The sequence below is a fragment of the Arachis stenosperma genome, chromosome 9, assembly GCF_014773155.1.
Source record: "Arachis stenosperma cultivar V10309 chromosome 9, arast.V10309.gnm1.PFL2, whole genome shotgun sequence".
Taxonomy (NCBI): domain Eukaryota; kingdom Viridiplantae; phylum Streptophyta; class Magnoliopsida; order Fabales; family Fabaceae; genus Arachis; species Arachis stenosperma.
The window spans coordinates 136,696,058-136,719,485 of record NC_080385.1 but is presented as its reverse complement, the minus strand read 5'-3'; the positions used below and the strand labels follow the sequence as shown (position 1 = coordinate 136,719,485).

At 41.0% G+C, this 23,428-nt stretch overlaps 2 non-coding genes across 2 annotated transcripts; one reads left to right on the top strand and one right to left on the bottom strand.

Moving 5' to 3' along the window:
- The first annotated feature begins 7,304 nt into the window (after positions 1 to 7,304).
- Positions 7,305 to 7,412, top strand: LOC130952484 (small nucleolar RNA R71). The gene has a single exon (XR_009074664.1). It is a non-coding gene; the product is annotated as a small nucleolar RNA R71 (small nucleolar RNA).
- An 11,948-nt stretch (positions 7,413 to 19,360) lies between these two features.
- Positions 19,361 to 19,468, bottom strand: LOC130952515 (small nucleolar RNA R71). Its single transcript, XR_009074695.1, has one exon. It is a non-coding gene; the product is annotated as a small nucleolar RNA R71 (small nucleolar RNA).
- Between the last annotated feature and the right edge of the window lie 3,960 nt (positions 19,469 to 23,428).

The following is a 23,428-nucleotide window of genomic DNA, read 5'->3' as shown; positions in this document are numbered from 1 at the left end:
AACAAGAAAAGATATGATTCAAACATTAAACCTTTCTCAACAGAAAAGGCAGCATACTTGAAATGTTCAATCAAATCATTAATTGTTAGTAAGTATCTTTGAAAAAGGAAAGAAATTGATTTTGAAAACATTTGATTGAAAAGATATGATTTGAAAAAGATTTGATTTTGAAAAACTTTGAAAACTTGAAAAAAAATTGATTTGAAAAACAAAATCTTCCCCCTTGTGCCATCCTGGCGTTAAACGCCCAGAATGGTGCACATTCTGGCGTTTAACGCCCAGTGCACTACCTTTTTGGGCGTTAAACGCCCAACCAGGCACCCTGGCTGGCGTTTAAACGCCAGTCTGTCTTCTTCACTGGGCGTTTTGAACGCCCAGCTTTTTCTGTGTAATTCCTCTGCTGCATGTTCTGAATCTTCAGTTCCCTGTACTATTGACTTGAAATAGAACCAAGATCAAATAGACAATGCATGCAAGACACCAAACTTAAAATTAGACACTAGACTCAAACAAGAAACATAAATATTTTTGGTTTTATGATTTTGTAATTTTTTTTGTGCTTTTTTGAAAATTATATGAAAATGGAAAATAAAGGTTTCAGAATTTTCAATTTGAATTCCAGGAATCATTGCAATGCTAGTCTAAGACTCCAGTCCAGGAATTAGACATGGCTTCACAGCCAGCCAAGCTTTCAAAGAAAGCTTCGGTCCAAAACACTAGACATGGCCAATGGCCAGCCAAGCCTTAGCAGATCATTGCTCCAATGGCAAGATTGATAGAAATCAACAAGCTATTGTGATGATCAGTTGAAAACTCGGTCCAATAAGATTAGACATGGCTTCTCAGCCAGCCAGATTTCAACAGATCATCATGAAACTCTAGAATTCATTCTTAAGAACTCTGAGAAAAATACCTAATCTAAGCAACAAGATGAACCGTCAGTTGTCCATACACAAAAACAATCCCCGGCAACGGCGCCAAAAACTTGGTGCACGAAATTGTGATCACTACTTTTACACAAAACAATCCCCGGCAACGGCGCCAAAAACTTGGTGCTCAATACCATGGCATAAACACAACTTCGCACAACTAACCAGCAAGTGCACTGGGTCGTCCAAGTAATAAACCTTACGCGAGTAAGGGTCGATCCCACGGAGATTGTTGGTATGAAGCAAGCTATGGTCACCTTGTAAATCTTAGTCAGGCAGACTCAAATGGGTATAGATGATGAATGAATAAAACATAAAGATAAAGATAGAGATACTTATGTATATCATTGGTGAGGGCTTCAGATAAGCGTATGAAGATGCCTTCCCTTCCGTCTCTCTGCTTTCCTACTGTCTTCATCCAATCCTTCTTACTCCTTTCCATGGCAAGCTTATGCAAGGGTTTCACCGTTGTCAGTGGCTACCTCCCATCCTCTCAGTGAAAATATTCCTATGCTTTGTCACAGCATATGGCTAATCAGCTGTCGGTTCTCGGTCAGGCCGGAATAGAATCCAGTGATTCTTTTGCGTCTGTCACTAACGCCCCGCCTGCTAGGAGTTTGAAGCACGTCACAGTCATTCAATCATTGAATCCTACTCAGAATACCACAGACAAGGTTAGACCTTCCGGATTCTCTTGAATGCCGCCATCAGTTCTCGCCTATACCACGAAGACTCTGATCTCACGGAATGGCTGGCGTTTGTCAGGCGAGCACTCGGTTGTCAGGCGATCAACCATGCATCGTGTATCAGGAATCCAAGAGATAAACACTAGAGCCTTGATTGCTTGTAGAACAGAAGTGGTTGTCAGTCACTTTGTTCATAAGTGAGAATGATGATGAGTGTCACGGATCATCACATTCATCAAGTTGAAGAACAAGTGATATCTTGGACAAAGAACAAGCGGAATTGAATAGAAGAACAATAGTAATTGCATTAATACTCGAGGTACAGCAGAGCTCCACACCTTAATCTATGGTGTGTAGAAACTCCACCGTTGAAAATACATAAGAACAAGGTCTAGGCATGGCCGAATGGCCAGCCTCCCAATGATCTAAGATAGCATGAAACTCAAAGATAGCTACCAAGATGTCAAATACAATAGTAAAAGGTCCTACTTATTGAAAACTAGTAGCCTAAGGTGTACAAAGATGGGTAAATGACATAGAAATCCACTTCCGGGCCCACTTGGTGTGTGCTTGGGCTGAGCAATGAAGCATTTTCGTGTAGAGACTCTCCTTGGAGTTAAACGCCAGCTTTTATGCCAGTTTGGGCGTTAACTCCCATTTTGGTGCCAGTTCCGGCGTTTAAGCTGGAATTCCTGAGGGTGACTTTGAACGCCGGTTTGGGCCATCAAATCTTGGGCAAAGTATGGACTATCATATATTGCTGGAAAGCTCAGGATGTCTACTTTCCAACGCCGTTGAGAGCGCGCCAATTGGGCTTCTGTAGCTCCAGAAAATCCACTTCGAGTGCAGGGAGGTCAGAATCCAACAGCATCTGCAGTCCTTTTCAGTCTCTGAATCAGATTTTTGCTCAGATCCCTCAATTTCAGCCAGAAAATACCTGAAATCACAGAAAAACACACAAACTCATAGTAAAGTCCAGAAAAGTGAATTTTAACTAAAAACTAATAAAAATATAATAAAAACTAACTAAAAGATACTAAAAACATACTAAAAACAATGCCAAAAAGGGTACAAATTATCCGCTCATCACAACACCAAACTTAAATTGTTGCTTGTCCCCAAGCAACTGAAGATCAAATAAGATAAAAAGAAGAGAATATGCAATGAACTCCAAAAACATCTATGAAGATCAATATTAATTAGATGAGTGGGCCTGTTATCTTTTTGCCTCTGAACAGTTTTGGCATCTCACTTTATCCTTTGGAATTCAGAATGATTGGCCTCTTTAGGAACTCAGAATCCAGATAGTGTTATTGATTCTCCTAGTTAAGTATGATGATTCTTGAACACAGCTACTTATTGAGTCTTGGCCGTGGCCCAAAGCACTCTGTCTTCCAGTATTACCACGGATAATACATGCCACAGACACATAATTGGGTGAACCTTTTCAGATTGTGACTCAGCTTTGCTAAAGTCCCCAATTAGAGGTGTCCAGGGTTCTTAAGCACACTTTTTGCCTTGGATCACAACTTTATTTCTTTCTTTTTCTTTCTTTTTCTCTTTCTTTTTCGTTTTTTTTCGCTTGCTTTCTCTTTTTTTTTGTATTCACTGCTTTTTCTTGCTTCAAGAATCATTTTTATGATTTTCAGATCCTCAGTAACATGTCTCCTTTTTCATCATTCTTTCAAGAGCCAACATTCATGAACCACAAATTCAAAAGACATATGCACTGTTCAAGCATACATTCAGAGAACAAAAGTGTTGCCACCACATCAAAATAATTAAACTGTTATAAAATTCAAAATTCATGCAATTCTTTTCTCTTTCAATTAAGAACATTGTTTATTTAAGAAAGGTGATGGATTCATAGGACATTCATAACTTTAAGGCATAGACACTAAGACACTAATGATCATAAGACACAAACATAGATAAACATAAAGCATAATTTTCGAAAAACAGAAGAATAAAGAACAAGGAGATTAAAGAACGGGTCCACCTTACTGATGGCGGCTTGTTCTTCCTCTTGAAGGTCTTATGGAGTGCTTGAGCTCCTCAATGTCTCTTCCTTGTCTTTGTTGCTCCTCTCTCATGATTCTTTGATCTTCTCTGATTTCATGGAGGATGATGGAGTGTTCTTGGTGCTCCACCCTTAGTTGTCCCATGTTGGAACTCAATTCTCCTAGGGAGGTGTTTAGTTGCTCCCAATAGTCTTGTGGAGGAAAGTGCATCCCTTGAGGTATCTCAGGGATCTCATGATGAGAGGGGTCTCTTGTTTGCTCCATCCTTTTCTTAGTGATGGGCTTATCCTCATCAATGAGGATGTCTCCTTCTATGTCCACTCCAACTGAATAACAGAGGTGACAAATGAGATGAGGAAAGGCTAACCTTGCTAAGGTAGAGGACTTGTCCGCCACCTTATAAAGTTCTTGGGCTATAACCTCATGAACTTCCACTTCTTCTCCAATCATGATGCTATGAATCATGATGGCCCGGTCTAGAGTAACTTCGGACCGGTTGCTAGTGGGAATGATTGAGCGTTGGATAAACTCCAACCATCCTCTAGCTACGGGCTTGAGGTCATGCCTTCTCAATTGAACCGGCTTGCCTCTTGAATCTCTCTTCCATTGTGCGCCCTCTTCACATATGACTGTGAGGACTTGGTCCAACCTTTGATCAAAGTTGACCCTTCTTGTGTAAGGATGTTCATCTCCTTGCATCATGGGCAAGTTGAATGCTAACCTTACATTTTCCGGACTAAAATCCAAGTATTTCCCCCGAACCATAGTAAGATAATTCTTTGGATCCGGGTTCACACTTTGATCATGGTTCTTGGTGATCCATGCATTGGCATAGAACTCTTGAACCATCAAGATTCCGACTTGTTGAATGGGTTGGTAAGAACTTCCCAACCTCTTCTTCGAATCTCATGTCGGATCTCCGGATATTCACCCTTTTTGAGTGAAAAGGGGGCCTCGGGGATCACCTTCTTCAAAGCCACAACTTCATAGAAGTGGTCTTGATGCACCCTTGAGATGAATCTATCCATCTCCCATGACTCGGAGGTGGAAGCTTTTGCCTTCCCTTTCCTCTTTCTAGAGGTTTCTCCGGCCTTAGATGCCATAAATGGTTATGGAAAAACAAAAAAGCAACGCTTTTACCACACCAAACTTAAAAGGTTTGCCCGTCCTCGAGCAAAAGAAGAAAGAAGAGAGTAGAAGAAGAAGAATTGAGGAAGAAGGGAGTGGCTTTGTGTTCGGCCAAAGAGGGGGGAGAGTGATGTTTAGGTTGTGTGAAAATGAAGGGGTGAAGAAAGGTTTATATAAGAGAAGGGGGGCTCATGGTTCGGTCATGTATGGGTGGGTTTGGGAGGGAAAGTGGTTTGAATTTGAATGGTGAGGTAGGTGGGGTTTTATGAAGGATGGATGTGAGTGGTGAAGAGAAGGATGGGATTTGATAGGTGAAGGGTTTTTGGGGAAGAGGAGTTGAGGTGATTGGTGAATGGGTGAAGAAGAGAGAAAGTGGTGGGGTTGGTGGGGATCCTGTGGGGTCCACAGATCCTGTGGTGTCAAGGAAAAGTCATCCCTGCACCAAATGGCATTCAAAATCACGTTTTGAGCCATTTCTGGCGTTAAACGCCGGGCTGGTGCCCATTCCTGGCGTTTAACGCCAGGTTCTTGCCCTTTTCTGGCGTTTAACGCCAGTCTGGTGCCCCTTTCTGGCGTTAAACGCCCAGAATGGTGCCAGACTGGGCGTTAAACGCCCAACTGCTAGCCTCACTGGCGTTTAAACGCCAGTGGGTTCTTCCTCCAGGGTGTGCTATTTTTCTTCCTGTTTTTCATTCTGTTTTTGCTTTTTCAATTGATTTTGTGACTTCTTATGATCATTAACCTACAAAATAACAAAAAATAACAAAGAGAAATAGATAAAATATAACATTGGGTTGCCTCCCAACAAGCGCTTCTTTAATGTCAGTAGCTTGACAGAGGGCTCTCATGGAGCCTCACAGACACTCAGAGCAATGTTGGAACCTCCCAACACCAAACTTAGAGTTTGAATGTGGGGGTTCAACACCAAACTTAGAGTTTGGCTGTGGCCTCCCAACACCAAACTTAGAGTTTGACTGTGGGGGCTCTGTTTGCCTCTGATTTGAGAGAAGCTCTTCATGCTTCTTCTCCATGGTGACAGGGGGATATCCTTGAGCCTTGAACACAAAGGATTCTTCATTCACTTGAATGATTAGTTCACCTCCATCAACATCAATCACAACCTTTGCTGTGGCTAGGAAGGGTCTGCCAAGGATGATAGATTCATCCATGCACTTCCCAGTCTCTAGGACTATGAAATCAGTAGGGATGTAATGGTCTTCAATCTTCACCAAAACATCCTCTACAAGTCCATAAGCTTGTTTTCTTGAATTGTCTGCCATCTCCAGTGAGATTCTTGCAGCTTGTACCTCAAAGATCCCTAGCTTCTCCATTACAGAGAGAGGCATGAGGTTTACACTTGACCCTAAGTCACACAGAGCCTTCTTGAAGGTCATGGTACCTATGGTACAAGGTATTGAAAACTTCCCAGGATCTTGTCTCTTTTGAGCTAATTTCTGCCTAGACAAGTCATCCAGTTCTTTGGTGAGCAAAGGGGGTTCATCCTCCCAAGTCTCATTTCCAAATAACTTGTCATTTAGCTTCATGATTGCTCCAAGGTATTTAGCAACTTGCTCTTCAGTGACATACTCATCCTCTTCCGAGGAAGAATACTCATCAGAGCTCATGAATGGCAGAAGTAAATCCAGTGGAATCTCTATGGTTTCATTTTGAGCCTCAGATTCCCATGGTTCCTCATTAGGGAACTCTGTGGAGGCTAGGGCACGCCCATTGAGGCCTTCCTCAGTGGCGTCCACTTCCTCTCTTTCTTTTCCAGATTCGGCCATGGTTATGGCTTTGCACTCTCCTTTTGGATTTTCTTCTGTATTACTTGGGAGAGTACTAGGAGGGAGTTCAGTAACTTTCTTGCTCAGCTGCCCCACTTGTGCCTCCAAATTCCTAATGGAGGACCTTGTTTCAGTCATGAAACTTTGAGTGGTTTTGATTAGATCAGAGACCATGGTTGCTAAGTCAGAGGGGTTCTGCTTAGAATTCTCTGTCTGTTGCTGAGAAGATGATGGAAAAGGCTTGCCATTGCTAAAACTGTTTCTTCCACCATTATTGTTGAAACCTTGTTGAGGTCTCTCTTGATTCTTCCATGAGAAATTTGGGTGATTTCTCCATGAAGAATTATAGGTGTTTCCATAGGGTTCTCCTAAGTAATTCACCTCTTCCATTGAAGGGTTCTCAGGATCATAAGCTTCTTCTTCAGATGAAGCATCCTTAGTACTGCTTGGTGCATTTTGCATTCCAGACAGACTTTGAGAAATCAAATTGACTTGTTGAGTCAATATCTTGTTCTGAGCCAGAATGGCATTCAGAATATCAATCTCAAGAACTCCTTTCTTCTGATTAGTCCCATTGTTCACAGGATTCCTTTCAGAAGTGTACATGAATTGGTTATTTGCAACCATTTCAATTAGCTCTTGAGCTTCTGTAGGCGTCTTCTTCAGATGAAGAGATCCTCCAGCAGAGCTATCCAAAGACATCTTGGATAGTTCAGAGAGACCATCATAGAAAATACCTATGATGCTCCATTCAGAAAGCATGTCAGAAGGACACTTTCTGATCAATTGTTTGTATCTTTCCCAAGCTTCATAGAGGGATTCTCCATCCTTCTGTCTGAAGGTTTGGACTTCCACTCTAAGCTTACTCAATTTTTGAGGTGGAAAGAACTTTGCCAAGAAGGCATTGACTAGCTTTTCCCATGAGTCCAGGCTTTCTTTAGGTTGTGAGTCCAACCATATTCTAGCTCTGTCTCTTACAGCAAAAGGGAATAGCATAAGCCTGTAGACCTCAGGGTCAACCCCATTAGTCTTAACAGTGTCACAGATTTGCAAGAATTCAGCTAAGAACTGATGAGGATCTTCCAATGGAAGTCCATGGAACTTGCAATTCTGTTGCATTAGAGAAACTAATTGAGGCTTAAGCTCAAAGTTGTTTGCTCTAATGGCAGGGATAGAGATGCTTCTCCCATAGAAGTCGGGAGTAGGTGCAGTAAAATCACCCAGCACCTTCCTTGCATTGTTGGCATTGTTGTTGTTTTCGGCTGCCATGTCTTCTTCTTCTTTGAAGAATTCGGTTAGGTCCTCTACAGAGAGTTGTGCCTTAGCTTCTCTTAGCTTTCGCTTCAAGGTCCTTTCAGGTTCAGGGTCAGCTTCAACAAGAATGCCTTTGTCTTTGTTCCTGCTCATATGAAAGAGAAGAGAACAAGAAAATGTGGAATCCTCTATGTCACAGTATAGAGATTCCTTGAGGTGTCAGAGGAGAAGAAAATTAGAAGGAAGAGGTAGAAGAATTCGAACTTGATCAGATAGAGTTCGAATTGTGCATTAAGAAGGAGTGATACTCCATAAATAGAAGGATGTGAGAAGAGGGGAAGGAAATTTTCGAAAATTAAGTGAAAAAGATTTTAAAAATATTTTGAGAAGCTTTAATTGATTTTCGAAAACCAAGAGTGGAAAAGAAATCAAGTGATTTTTGAAAAAGATTTTGAAATTAGAAATCAAAAAGATTTGATTGAAAACTATTTTGAAAAAGATGTGATTAAAAAGATCTGATTGAAAAGTTGTGGTTTTAAAAAGATATGATTGAAAAGATATGATTTGAAAACAAATTTGAAAAGATTTGATTTTAAAAATTAATGACTTGCCTAACAAGAAAAGATATGATTCAAACATTAAACCTTTCTCAACAGAAAAGGCAGCATACTTGAAATGTTCAATCAAATCATTAATTGTTAGTAAGTATCTTTGAAAAAGGAAAGAAATTGATTTTGAAAACATTTGATTGAAAAGATATGATTTGAAAAAGATTTGATTTTGAAAAACTTTGAAAACTTGAAAAAAAATTGATTTGAAAAACAAAATCTTCCCCCTTGTGCCATCCTGGCGTTAAACGCCCAGAATGGTGCACATTCTGGCGTTTAACGCCCAGTGCACTACCTTTTTGGGCGTTAAACACCCAACCAGGCACCCTGGCTGGCGTTTAAACGCCAGTCTGTCCTTCTTCACTGGGCGTTTTGAACGCCCAGCTTTTTCTGTGTAATTCCTCTGCTGCATGTTCTGAATCTTCAGTTCCCTGTACTATTGACTTGAAAATAGAACCAAGATCAAATAGACAATGCATGCAAGACACCAAACTTAAAATTAGACACTAGACTCAAACAAGAAACATAAAATATTTTTGGTTTTTATGATTTTGTAATTTTTTTTGTGCTTTTTCGAAAATTATATGAAAATGGAAAATAAAGGTTTCAGAATTTTCAATTTGAATTCCAGGAATCATTGCAATGCTAGTCTAAGACTCCAGTCCAGGAATTAGACATGGCTTCACAGCCAGCCAAGCTTTCAAAGAAAGCTTCGGTCCAAAACACTAGACATGGCCAATGGCCAGCCAAGCCTTAGCAGATCATTGCTCCAATGGCAAGATTGATAGAAATCAACAAGCTATTGTGATGATCAGTTGAAAACTCGGTCCAATAAGATTAGACATGGCTTCTCAGCCAGCCAGATTTCAACAGATCATCATGAAACTCTAGAATTCATTCTTAAGAACTCTGAGAAAAATACCTAATCTAAGCAACAAGATAAACCGTCAGTTGTCCATACACAAAAACAATCCCCGGCAACGCCGCCAAAAACTTGGTGCACGAAATTGTGATCACTACTTTTACACAAAACAATCCCCGGCAACGGCGCCAAAAACTTGGTGCTCAATACCATGGCATAAACACAACTTCGCACAACTAACCAGCAAGTGCACTGGGTCGTCCAAGTAATAAACCTTACGCGAGTAAGGGTCGATCCCACGGAGATTGTTGGTATGAAGCAAGCTATGGTCACCTTGTAAATCTTAGTCAGGCAGACTCAAATGGGTATAGATGATGAATGAATAAAACATAAAGATAAAGATAGAGATACTTATGTATATCATTGGTGAGGGCTTCAGATAAGCGTATGAAGATGCCTTCCCTTCCGTCTCTCTGCTTTCCTACTGTCTTCATCCAATCCTTCTTACTCCTTTCCATGGCAAGCTTATCCAAGGGTTTCACCGTTGTCAGTGGCTACCTCCCATCCTCTCAGTGAAAATGTTCCTATGCTCTGTCACAGCATATGGCTAATCAGCTGTCGGTTCTCGGTCAGGCCGGAATAGAATCCAGTGATTCTTTTGCGTCTGTCACTAACGCCCCGCCTGCTAGGAGTTTGAAGCACGTCACAGTCATTCAATCATTGAATCCTACTCAGAATACCACAGACAAGGTTAGACCTTCCGGATTCTCTTGAATGCCGCCATCAGTTCTCGCCTATACAACGAAGACTCTGATCTCACGGAATGGCTGGCTCGTTTGTCAGGCGAGCACTCGGTTGTCAGGCGATCAACCATGCATCGTGTATCAGGAATCCAAGAGATAAACACTAGAGCCTTGTTTGCTTGTAGAACAGAAGTGGTTGTCAGTCACTTTGTTCATAAGTGAGAATGATGATGAGTGTCACGGATCATCACATTCATCAAATTGAAGAACAAGTGATATCTTGGACAAAGAACAAGCGGAATTGAATAGAAGAACAATAGTAATTGCATTAATACTCGAGGTACAGCAGAGCTCCACACCTTAATCTATGGTGTGTAGAAACTCCACCGTTGAAAATACATAAGAACAAGGTCTAGGCATGGCCGAATGGCCAGCCTCCCAATGATCTAAGATAGCATGAAACTCAAAGATAGCTACCAAGATGTCAAATACAATAGTAAAAGGTCCTACTTACAGAAAACTAGTAGCCTAAGGTGTACAAAGATGGGTAAATGACATAGAAATCCACTTCCGGGCCCACTTGGTGTGTGCTTGGGCTGAGCAATGAAGCATTTTCGTGTAGAGACTCTCCTTGGAGTTAAACGCCAGCTTTTATGCCAGTTTGGGCGTTTAACTCCCATTTTGGTGCCAGTTCCGGCGTTTAACGCTGGAATTCCTGAGGGTGACTTTGAACGCCGGTTTGAGCCATCAAATCTTGAGCAAAGTATGGACTATCATATATTGCTGGAAAGCCCAGGATGTCTACTTTCCAACGCCGTTGAGAGCGCGCCAATTGAGCGTCTGTAGCTCCAGAAAATCCACTTCGAGTGCAGGGAGGTTAGAATCCAACAGCATCTGCAGTCCTTTTCAGTCTCTGAATCAGATTTTTGCTCAGATCCCTCAATTTCAGCCAGAAAATACCTGAAATCACAGAAAAACACACAAACTCATAGTAAAGTCCAGAAAAGTGAATTTTAACTAAAAACTAATAAAAATATAATAAAAACTAACTAAAAGATACTAAAAACATACTAAAAACAATGCCAAAAAGGGTACAAATTATCCGCTCATCACCACTATTTTTCATGCATCAACTTAACCATATGTGAAATCTTGTGTCCTTGCTAAAGGTTTTGGAATTAAAACTAGAAAGCAGTTAAGTAGTTGAATAATCTTTCTGATTGCTTGGAGCTAGTATTGTGCAGGAAGTGAGAATGTGTTTTTAAATGAGATTTTGGTGGAACACCAAACTTAGAATCCTTCATTCTCCCTTAAATTATTTTGGTGTGCAACACCAAACTTAGCTCCTTGCAATGCATACCAATTATTCAACATTTTTATTGAAAAGCTATGAAAAGAAAACTACCTCAGGTTGGGTTGCCTCCCAACAAGCGCTTCTTTATTGTCACTAGCTTGACATTGAACTCCCTTTAGGGTGGTTGATGCTTGTGATGTCTCAACTTATCCCCTCTCACTGTAAGCTTCCTCTGTGTGCCTTGATGCTCAATTTCAATGTGCTCAAGAGAGAGTACTTGGTTGACAGTGTAATGATCTTCTGTTCCCAGCTGTTGATATACTAATTGCACCTTATCACCTTTGGAAAATCCTTCAGTTGGGATTTTTTTGTTCTTCCACCCTTTGTGATCCTTTTTCTTGTTTTTCTTTTTTGTTGTTGTTGATCTTTCTTCCTCGACAGTGGCTTGATTTGTGATACCTCCCTTTTTGTTTATCGTCCCGGCTTCCTTTTGAATTCCTTCTCCTCCTTGTACCTGCTCATTCTTCTGCTCTACTGTGTTGTTGGTTGCTTGTCTTGGAAGACAGTCACTACTTGTTTTGCTTGTTTCTTCATTAATTTGTGATTCTGGAAATACTTTCAAGGTAATGCTTTCTTCATGCATCCTGAGGGTTAGCTTTCCTTGCTCTATATCTACGATGGCTCTAGCGGTGGCCAAAAATGGTCGACCAAGTATTATGGAGTCATTCTCATTCTCTGCTGAATCCAGGATCACAAAGTCTGTAGGAAAGATGAACTTGTCAACCTTAACTAAAAGGTTTTCAATCACCCCTTTGGGGTATACTACTAATTGGTCCACCAATTCCAAGGACATCTGTATTGGCTTCACCTCTCCTATGCCAAGCTTTTTCACTAAAGAGGATGGGATTAGATTTATGCTTGCTCCTAAGTCACACATCCCCTTGTTGATGAATAGACTTCCAATGGTGCAAGGTAGGAAGAAACCTCCAGGATCTTCAAGCTTGGGAGGAAGTCCTTTTCTGATTAGTGCACTGCATTCTTCAGTGAGCATTACAGTCTCCTTCTCATTCCAACTCCTTTTCTTGTTGATGAGCTCCTTTAAGAACTTGGCATACAGAGGCATTTGCTCCAATGCCTCAGCCAAGGGTATGTTAATCTCTAGTTTCTTGAAAGTCTCGAGGAATTTGTGGAAATGTTGATCCTTTGCTTCTTTGTGGAATCTCTGTGGATAAGGTAGTGGAGGTGTAAGATTCTTCTCCACTTGTTGCTATCTTGGATTTGGTTCTTCCATGATCTGCTTTCCCTTCTTTAAATTCTGTGGTTTATTGTTCTCTTCTGTGAGCTTTTCTGGGACATTCTTACTTGTTATGTCCTTGTTGTTAGCTCCATCTTTCTCTGTTGGTTCTTTGTCACTCTCCATAAGTTTCTTGGTTGCCCTTTGTTGCTATCCACCAATGTCTTTCCACTCCTTAGTTGTACAGCTTTGCATTCTTCTTTTGGATTAGGAATGGTGTCGCTTGGTAGTGAGCTTGAAGGTCTCTCAATAGAAATCTGCTTGGAGATTTGCCCAATTTGCCTCTCTAGGCTCTTCATGGAAGCTTCTTGGTTCTTTGTTGTCATTTCTTGGTTCTTCATCATCTTCTCCATGAGCATCTCCAGATTAGTAATCCTTTGAGAGTCTTGTGAGATTGGTTGGTTTTGGGGTGTTGATGGATAATGGTAAGTGTTTTGGTTAGTTGGTTGGGTATTGGATGGATAATGGTTGGAGTTGGGGTAATTATTTTGGGATTTTCTATAAGGAATTTGGTTAGTTGGTTGCTGGTTGTGATTTTGGTTGTTTCTTGGGGTGTTTTGAGCTGAGTTCCTTTGCCATGGTTGTTGGTTTTGGTTGTGGTTATCTCCCCACCTAAGGTTTGGGTGGTTCTTCCAAGATGGATTGTAGGTGTCACCATACACCTCATTTGATCCAGAATTTTGGTTGTCCATATAGTGCACTTGCTCTTGTTGCTGTTCTTCTTGGTTCTCTTTATTTTGCCCCCAAGGAGTTGATGGTTGGCTTGGGGCACTCATTGATGCAACCTGAAGGCTATCAATTCTCTTGGCCATTTGCTCAAATTGTTGCTGAATCTGTTGCTGCATCACTTTGTGTTGAGCCAAAATTGTATCCACTCCTTCCAATTCTAGCACTCCCTTTCTCTGTGATGGTTGGCGTTGCCTTTGGTGAGCAAAGAAGTATTGGTTGTTGGCCACCATATCAATGAGGTTTTGAGCTTCCTCTACAGTTTTCATCAATTGCAATGATCCTCCAGCTGAGTGATCAAGTGCCTCTTGAGCCTTCAGAGTGAGTCCTTCATAGAAGTTCTGCAGCTTATCCCACTCAGTGAACATTTCTGGTGGACATTTCCTCAGCAGAGCCTTATATCTTTCCCATGCCTCATATAGATTTTAAGCATCCATTTGGGTGAATGTCTGCACCTCAGTCTTCAATCTTATGATCCTTTGAGGGGGATAAAATTTGGCAAGAAACTTGCTCACCAAATCATCCCAAGTGTTGATGCTCTCCTTTGGAAATGTTTCTAGCCATTGAGTGGCTTTGTCTCTGAGAGAGAATGGGAATAACAGCAACTTGTATATGTCAGGGTGCACTCCATTGCTTTTAACAGTGTCACAGATCCTCAAGAAGCTAGATAGATGTTGGTTCGGGTCCTCCAATGGCCCTCCTCCAAAAGAGCAGTTGTTCTGGACCAATGTGATGAGTTGTGGCTTCAGTTCAAAGTTGTTTGCATTGACATTAGGGGTAAGAATGCTACTCCCACAATGTCTAGCATTTGCAAATGTATAGGAGGCCAGTACTCTCCTCTGTTGTGGGTTATTGTTGGCCCCTCCTTCTGGATGATCTCTTTCCATCTCCTGGAATTCTTCTTCTTCTTCTGACTCTTCTTCTCCAATAACAGCCTTTCCTCTAGCTTCTCTTCTTAACCTTCGAAGAGTTCTTTGGTCAGTTTCAGAGAAAATAGGAGAAGCTCTCCCTGTACCTGACATACAAACACACCACAAGAAACACACAGAACCAGAAAACCAGTGAAACTTCAATCTATTGCTAGAATGAAGTTTTGGTTAGCTTAGGCAACTAGTCAAACAGTTAATATGTTAGTTGAGAACAAAAGAAAAAAATGCTTAATCTAGATCTCCACTTCACTTAATCATTGTCAATCTATTTCAATCCCCGGCAACGGCGCCAAAAACTTGATGTTTGGAAAATGATCCAACACAAAACTCACCGGCAAGTGTACCGGGTCGCATCAAGTAATAAAACTCACGGAAGTGAGGTCGATCCCACAGGGATTGAAGGATTGAGCAATTTTAGTTTAGTGGTTGATTTAGTCAAGCGAATCAAGTATTGGTTGAGTGATTTTGTATCCAACAGTAAGTAAATAGCAGAAAATGTAAAGGGAGAGGGATGAATTGCAAAAATTAAAGAGAACTGAAAGTAAAAGAGCTGAATCTTAAAGAACAAGAAATTAAATGACTGGAACTTAAAGTGTAAGAAATATAAATTGCAGTAACTTAAAGTGCAAGAAATGTAAATTGCTTGAATGGAAAAGGGATTTGAGGACTGGGATTTCAGAATTTAAGCAAGGGAAATTAAATTGCAACAATTATCAAAGCAAGAGATGATTTGAATTCTACTAGATCTCAAACAGAAATGGAAAATGTGATTGCAGCAGTGGTTCAGCAGGAGAACCAAAAAGATAAAATCAGATCTCAGGACTTCAGAGACTAGATAGCAGATTCTAGATCTCAATTGCCTTCCTAGATCCAAGTTCACAAAGCAATTGAAGAGAAATTAAAGATTGCAGCAGTAAAGGAAATGGAATTGAACTCAATTATGCAGAAGGGAAATTAAAGAGATCTTAAATGGAGATTGAGACAGAAGTTCCTCAATTCTTCACACTCAAGATTCAATCAAAACCCAGTAAAGAAAACAAAAGATCAGAGGTAGAAGAAATGAATTCTCTCCTCCAATCGCAGAAAACAGAAAATGGAGATTCAGCTCTCAAGTTGACTAAGGATGAAAATTTAAAATCAAAGTAAGCTCTCTAAAAACCACTCCCTTCTAATCCTAACTAACACCTATTTATACACTTTCTATTTTGGATCTAAGAATTTTGAGTGGGCTTTTTGATTTGGTGAAGAAATGAATTAAGTTGGATTTTTGAGTGAAATTCAGCCCATGTTGCTCCCAGGAGGTTGCTCTGCTCTTGTGGAGGACAAAGTAGGGAAGTTGTGCGAGGAAGCATGTTGCGTGCCAAGTGTGGGAGAGGTATCAGGATGCTGCCCTGCTGATGAGCGGATAATTTGTACCCTTTTTGGCATTATTTTTAGTATGTTTTTAGTATCTTTTAGTTAGTTTTTATTATATTTTTATTAGTTTTTAGTTAAAATTCACTTTTCTGGACTTTACTATGAGTTTGTGTGTTTTTCTGTGATTTCAGGTATTTTCTGGCTGAAATTGAGGGATCTGAGCAAAAATCTGATTCAGAGACTGAAAAGGACTGCAGATGCTGTTGGATTCTGACCTCCCTGCACTCGAAGTGGATTTTCTGGAGCTACAGAAGCCCAATTGGCGCGCTCTCAACGGCGTTGGAAAGTAGACATCCTGGGCTTTCCAGCAATATATGATAGTTCATACTTTACCCAAGATTTGATGGCCCAAACCGGCGTTCAAAGTCACCCTCAGGAATTCCAGCGTTAAACGCCGGAACTGGCACCAAAATGGGAGTTAAACGCCCAAACTGGCATAAAAGCTGGCGTTTAACTCCAAGGAGAGTCTCTACACGAAAATGCTTCATTGCTCAGCCCAAGCACACACCAAGTGGGTCCGGAAGTGGATTTCTATGTCATTTACCCATCTTTGTACACCTTAGGCTACTAGTTTTCTATAAGTAGGACCTTTTACTATTGTATTTGACATCTTGGTAGCTATCTTTGAGTTTCATGCTATCTTAGATCATTGGGAGGCTGGCCATTCGGCCATGCCTAGACCTTGTTCTTATGTATTTTCAACGGTGGAGTTTCTACACACCATAGATTAAGGTGTGGAGCTCTGCTGTACCTCGAGTATTAATGCAATTACTATTGTTCTTCTATTCAATTCCGCTTGTTCTTTGTCCAAGATATCACTTGTTCTTCAATTTGATGAATGTGATGATCCGTGACACTCATCATCATTCTCACTTATGAACAAAGTGACTGACAACCACTTCTGTTCTACAAGCAAACAAGGCTCTAGTGTTTATCTCTTGGATTCCTGATACACGATGCATGGTTGATCGCCTGACAACCGAGTGCTCGCCTGACAAACGAGCCAGCCATTCCGTGAGATCAGAGTCTTCGTGGTATAGGCGAGAACTGATGGCGGCATTCAAGAGAATCCGGAAGGTCTAACCTTGTCTGTGGTATTCTGAGTAGGATTCAATGATTGAATGACTGTGACGTGCTTCAAACTCCTAGCAGGCGGGGCGTTAGTGACAGACGCAAAAGAATCACTGGATTCTATTCCGGCCTGACCGAGAACCGACAGCTGATTAGCCATATGCTGTGACAGAGCATAGGAACATTTTCACTGAGAGGATGGGAGGTAGCCACTGACAACGGTGAAACCCTTGCATAAGCTTGCCATGGAAAGGAGTAAGAAGGATTGGATGAAGACAGTAGGAAAGCAGAGAGACGGAAGGGAAGGCATCTTCATACGCTTATCTGAAGCTCTCACCAATGATATACATAAGTACCTCTATCTTTATCTTTATGTTTTATTCATCATCTATACCCATTTGAGTCTGCCTGACTAAGATTTACAAGGTGACCATAGCTTGCTTCATACCAACAATCTCCGTGGGATCGACCCTTACTCGCGTAAGGTTTATTACTTGGACGACCCAGTGCACTTGCTGGTTAGTTGTGCGAAGTTGTGTTTATGCCATGGTATTGAGCACCAAGTCTTTGGAGCCATTACTAGGGATTATTTCGTGTAAAAGTAGTGATCACAATTTCGTGCACCAAGTTTTTGGCGCCGTTGCCGGGGATTGTTCTTGTGTATGGACAACTGACGGTTCATCTTGTTGCTTAGATTAGGTATTTTTCTCAGAGTTCTTAAGAATGAATTCTAGAGTTTCATGATGATCTGTTGAAATCTGGCTGGCTGAGAAGCCATGTCTAATCTTATTGGACCGAGTTTTCAACTGATCATCACAATAGCTTGTTGATTTCTATCAATCTTGCCATTGGAGCAATGATCTGCTAAGGCTTGGCTGGCCATTGGCCATGTCTAGTGTTTTGGACCGAAGCTTTCTTTGAAAGCTTGGCTGGCTGTGAAGCCATGTCTAATTCCTGGACCGGAGTCTTAGACTAGCATTGCAATGATTCCTGGAATCCAAATTGAGAATTCTGAAACCTTTATTTTCTATTTTCATATAATTTTCGAAAAAAGCACAAAAAAATTTTAAAATCATAAAAACCAAAAATATTTTATGTTTCTTGTTTGAGTCTAGTGTCTAATCTTAAGTTTGGTGTCTTGCATGCCTTGTTTATTTGATCTTGGTTCTATTTTCAAGTCAATAGTACAGGGGACTGAAGATTCAGAACATGCAACAGAGGAATTACACAGAAAAAGCTGGGCGTTCAAAACGCCCAGTGAAGAAGGACAGACTGGCGTTTAAACGCCAGCCAGGGTACCTGGTTGGGCGTTTAACGCCCAAAAAGGTAGCATTTTGGGCGTTAAACGCCAGAATGGATACCATTCTGGGCGTTTAACGCCAGGATGGCACAAGGGGGAGGATTTTGTTTTCAAATCAATTTTTTTCAAGTTTTCAAAGTTTTTCAAAATCAAATCTTTTTCAAATCAAATCTTTTCAATCAAATGTTTTCAAAATCAATTTCTTTCCTTTTTCAAAGATACTTACTAACAATTAATGATTTGATTGAATATCTCAAGTCTGTTGCCTTTTCTGTTGAGAAAGGTTTAATGTTTGAATCATATATTTTCTTGTTAGGCAAGTCATTAATTTTTAAAATCAAATCTCTTTAAAATTGTTTTCAAATCATATCTTTTCAATCATATCTTTTTAAAACCATAACTTTTCAATCAGATCTTTTTAATCACATCTTTTTCAAAATAGTTTTCAATCAAATCTTTTTAATTTCTAATTTCAAAATCTTCTTCAAAAATTACTTGATTTTTTTCACTCTTGGTTTTCGAAAATCAAATTAAAGTTTTTCAAAATGTTTTTAAAATCTTTTTTACTTAATTTTCGAAAATTTCTTCCTCTCTTCTCACATCCTTCTATTTATGGAGTATCACTCCTTCTTAATGCACAATTCGAACTCTATCTGATCAAGTTCGAATTCTTCTACCTCTTCCTTCTAATTTTCTTCTCCTCTGACACCTCAAGGAATCTCTATACTGTGACATAGAGGATTCCACATTTTCTTGTTCTCTTCTCTTTCATATGAGCAGGAACAAAGACAAAGGCATTCTTGTTGAAGCTGACCCTGAACCTGAAAGGACCTTGAAGCGAAAGCTAAGAGAAGCTAAGGCACAACTCTCTGTAGAGGACCTAACCGAATTCTTCAAAGAAGAAGAAGACATGGCAGCCGAAAACAGCAACAATGCAAATAATGCAAGGAAGGTGCTGGGTGACTTTACTGCACCTACTCCCGACTTCTATTGGAGAAGCATCTCTATCCCTGCCATTGGAGCAAACAACTTTGAGCTTAAGCCTCAATTAGTTTCTCTAATGCAACAGAATTGCAAGTTCCATGGACTTCCATTGGAAGATCCTCATCAGTTTTTAGCTGAATTCTTGCAAATCTGTGACACAGTCAAGACTAATGGGGTAGACCCTGAGGTCTATAGACTTATGCTATTCCCTTTTGCTGTAAGAGACAGAGCTAGGACATGGTTGGACTCACAACCTAAAGAAAGCCTGGACTCTTGGAAAAAGCTAGTCAATGCCTTCTTGGCAAAGTTCTTTCCACCTCAAAAATTGAGTAAGCTTAGAATGGAAGTCCAAACCTTCAGACAGAAGGATGGAGAATCCCTCTATGAAGCTTGGGAAAGATACAAACAATTGATCAGAAAGTGTCCCTCTGACATGCTTTCTGAATGGAGCATCATAGGTATTTTCTATGATGGTCTCTCTGAACTATCCAAGATGTCCTTGGATAGCTCTGCTGGAGGATCTCTTCATCTGAAGAAGACGCCTACAGAAGCTCAATAGCTCATTGAAATGGTTGCAAATAACCAATTCATGTACACTTCTGAAAGGAATCCTGTGAACAATGGGATAAATCAGAAGAAAGGAGTTCTTGAGATTGATACTCTGAATGCCATTCTGGCTCAGAACAAAATATTGACTCAACAAGTCAATTTGATTTCTCAAAGTCTGTCTGGAATGCAAAATGCACCAAGCAGTACTAAGGATGCTTCATCTGAAGAAGAAGCTTATGATCCTGAGAACCCTTCAATGGAAGAGGTGAATTACTTAGGAGAACCCTATGGAAACACCTATAATTCTTCATGGAGAAATCACCCAAATTTCTCATGGAAGAATCAAGAGAGACCTCAACAAGGTTTCAACAATAATGGTGGAAGAAACAGGCTTAGCAATGGCAAACCTTTTCCATCATATTCTCAGCAACAGACAGAGAACTCTAAGCAGAATACCTCTGACTTAGCAACCATGGTCTCTGATCTAATCAAAACCACTCAAAGTTTCATGACTGAAACAAGGTCCTCCATTAGGAATTTGGAGGCACAAGTGGGTCAGTTGAGCAAGAAAGTTACTGAACTCCCTCCTAGTACTCTCCCAAGTAATACAGAAGAAAATCCAAAAGGAGAGTGCAAAGCCATAACCATGGCCGAATCTGGAGAGGAAAGAGAGGAAGTGGACGCCACTGAGGAAGGCCTCAATGGGCGTGCACTAGCCTCCACAGAGTTCCCTAATGAGGAACCATGGGAATCTGAGGCTCAAAATGAGACCATAGAGATTCCACTGTATTTACTTCTGCCATTCATGAGCTCTGATGAGTATTCTTCCTCTGAAGAAGATGAGTATGTCACTAAAGAGCAAGTTGCTAAATATCTTGGAGCAATCATGAAGCTAAATGACAAGTTATTTGGAAATGAGACTTGGGAGAATGAACCTCCTTTGCTCACCAAAGAACTGGATGACTTGTCTAGGCAGAAATTACCTCAAAAGAAACAAGATCCTGGGAATTTTTCAATACCTTGTACCATAGGCACCACGACCTTCAAGAAGGCTCTGTGTGGCTTAGGGTCAAGTGTAAACCTCATGCCTCTCTCTGTAATGGAGAAGCTAGGGATCTTTGAGGTACAAGCTGCAAGAATCTCACTGGAGATGGCAGACAATTCAAGAAAACAAGCTTATGGACTTGTAGAGGATGTTTTGGTGAAGATTGAAGACCATTACATCCCTACTGATTTCATAGTCCTAGAGACTGGGAAGTGCATGGATGAATCTATCATCCTTGGCAGACCCTTCCTAGCCACAGCAAAGGCTGTGATTGATGTTGATGGAGGTGAACTGATCATTCAAGTGAATGAAGAATCCTTTGTGTTCAAGGCTTAAGGATATCCCCCTGTCACCATGGAGAAGAAGCATGAAGAGCTTCTCTCAAATCAGAGGCAAACAGAGCCCCCACAGTCAAACTCTAAGTTTGGTGTTGGGAGGCCACAGCCAAACTCTAAGTTTGGTGTTGAACCCCCACATGCAAACTCTAAGTTTGGTGTTGGGAGGTTCCAACATTTCTCTGAGTGTCTGTGAGGCTCCATGAGAGCCCTCTGTCAAGCTACTGACATTAAAGAAGCGCTTGTTGGGAGGCAACCCAATGTTATATTTTATCTATTTCTCTTTGTTATTTTTTGTTATTTTGTAGGTTGATGATCATAAGAAGTCACAAAATCAATTGAAAAAGCAAAAACAGAATGAAAAACAGGAAGAAAAACAGCACACCCTGGAGGAAGAACCCACTGGCGTTTAAACGCCAGTGAGGCTAGCAGTTGGGCGTTTAATGCCCAGTCTGGCACCATTCTGGGCGTTTAACGCCAGAAAGGGGCACCAGACTGGCGTTAAACGCCAGAAAAGGGCAAGAACCTGGCGTTAAACGCCAGGAATGGGCACCAGCCCGGCGTTTAACGCCAGAAATGGCTCAAAACGCGATTTTGAATGTCATTTGGTGCAGGGATGACTTTTCCTTGACACCACAGGATCTGTGGACCCCACAGGATCCCCACCAACCCCACCACTATCTCTCTTCTTCACCCATTCACCAATCACCTCAACTCCTCTTCCCCAAAAACCCTTCACCTATCAAACCCCATCCTTCTCTTCACCACTCACATCCATCCTTCATAAAACCCCACCTACCTCACCATTCAAATTCAAACCACTTTCCCTCCCAAACCCACCCATACATGACCGAACCATGAGCCCCCCTCTCTTATATAAACCCTTCTTCACCCCTTCATTTTCACAAAACCTAAACATCACTCTCCCCCCTCTTTGGCCGAACACAAAGCCACTCCCTTCTTCCTCATTTCTTCTTCTTCTACTCTCTTCTTTCTTCTTTTGCTCGAGGACGAGCAAACCTTTTAAGTTTGGTGTGGTAAAAGCGTTGCTTTTTCGTTTTTCCATAACCATTTATGGCATCTAAGGCCGGAGAAACCTCTAGAAAGAGGAAAGGGAAGGCAAAAGCTTCCACCTCCGAGTCATGGGAGATGGATAGATTCATCTCAAGGGTGCATCAAGACCACTTCTATGAAGTTGTGGCCTTAAAGAAGGTGATCCCCGAGGCCCCCTTTTCACTCAAAAATGGTGAATATCCGGAGATCCGACATGAGATCCGAAGAAGAGGTTGGGAAGTTCTTACCAACCCCATTCAACAAGTCGAAATCTTGATGGTTCAAGAGTTCTATGCCAATGCATGGATCACCAAGAACCATGATCAAAGTGTGAACCCGGATCCAAAGAATTATCTTACTATGGTTCGGGGGAAATACTTGGATTTTAGTCCGGAAAATGTAAGGTTAGCATTCAACTTGTCCATGATGCAAGGAGATGAACATCCTTACACAAGAAGGGTCAACTTTGATCAAAGGTTGGACCAAGTCCTCACAGTCATATGTGAAGAGGGCGCACAATGGAAGAGAGATTCAAGAGGCAAGCCGGTTCAATTGAGAAGGCATGACCTCAAGCCCGTAGCTAGAGGATGGTTGGAGTTTATCCAACGCTCAATCATTCCCACTAGCAACCGGTCCGAAGTTACTCTAGACCGGGCCATCATGATTCATAGCATCATGATTGGAGAAGAAGTGGAAGTTCATGAGGTTATAGCCCAAGAACTTTATAAGGTGGCGGACAACTCCTCTACCTTAGCAAGGTTAGCCTTTCCTCATCTCATTTGTCACCTCTGTTATTCAGTTGGAGTGGACATAGAAGGAGACATCCTCATTGATGAGGATAAGCCCATCACTAAGAAAAGGATGGAGCAAACAAGAGACCCCTCTCATCATGAGATCCCTGAGATACCTCAAGGGATGCACTTTCCTCCACAAGACTATTGGGAGCAACTAAACACCTCCCTAGGAGAATTGAGTTCCAACATGGGACAACTAAGGGTGGAGCATCAAGAACACTCCATCATCCTCCATGAAATTAGAGAAGATCAAAGAATCATGAGAGAGGAGCAACAAAGACAAGGAAGAGACATTGAGGAGCTCAAGCACTCCATAAGACCTTCAAGAGGAAGAACAAGCCGCCATCACTAAGGTGGACCCGTTCTTTAATCTCCTTGTTCTTTATTTTTCTGTTTTTCGAAAATTATGCTTTATGTTTATCCATGTTTGTGTCTTGTGATCATTAGTGTCTTAGTGTCTATGCCTTAAAGTTATGAATGTCCTATGAATCCATCACCTTTCTTAAATAAACAATGTTCTTAATTAAAAGAGAAAAGAATTGCATGAATTTTGAATTTTATAACAGTTTAATTATTTTGATGTGGTGGCAACACTTTTGTTCTCTGAATGTATGCTTGAACAG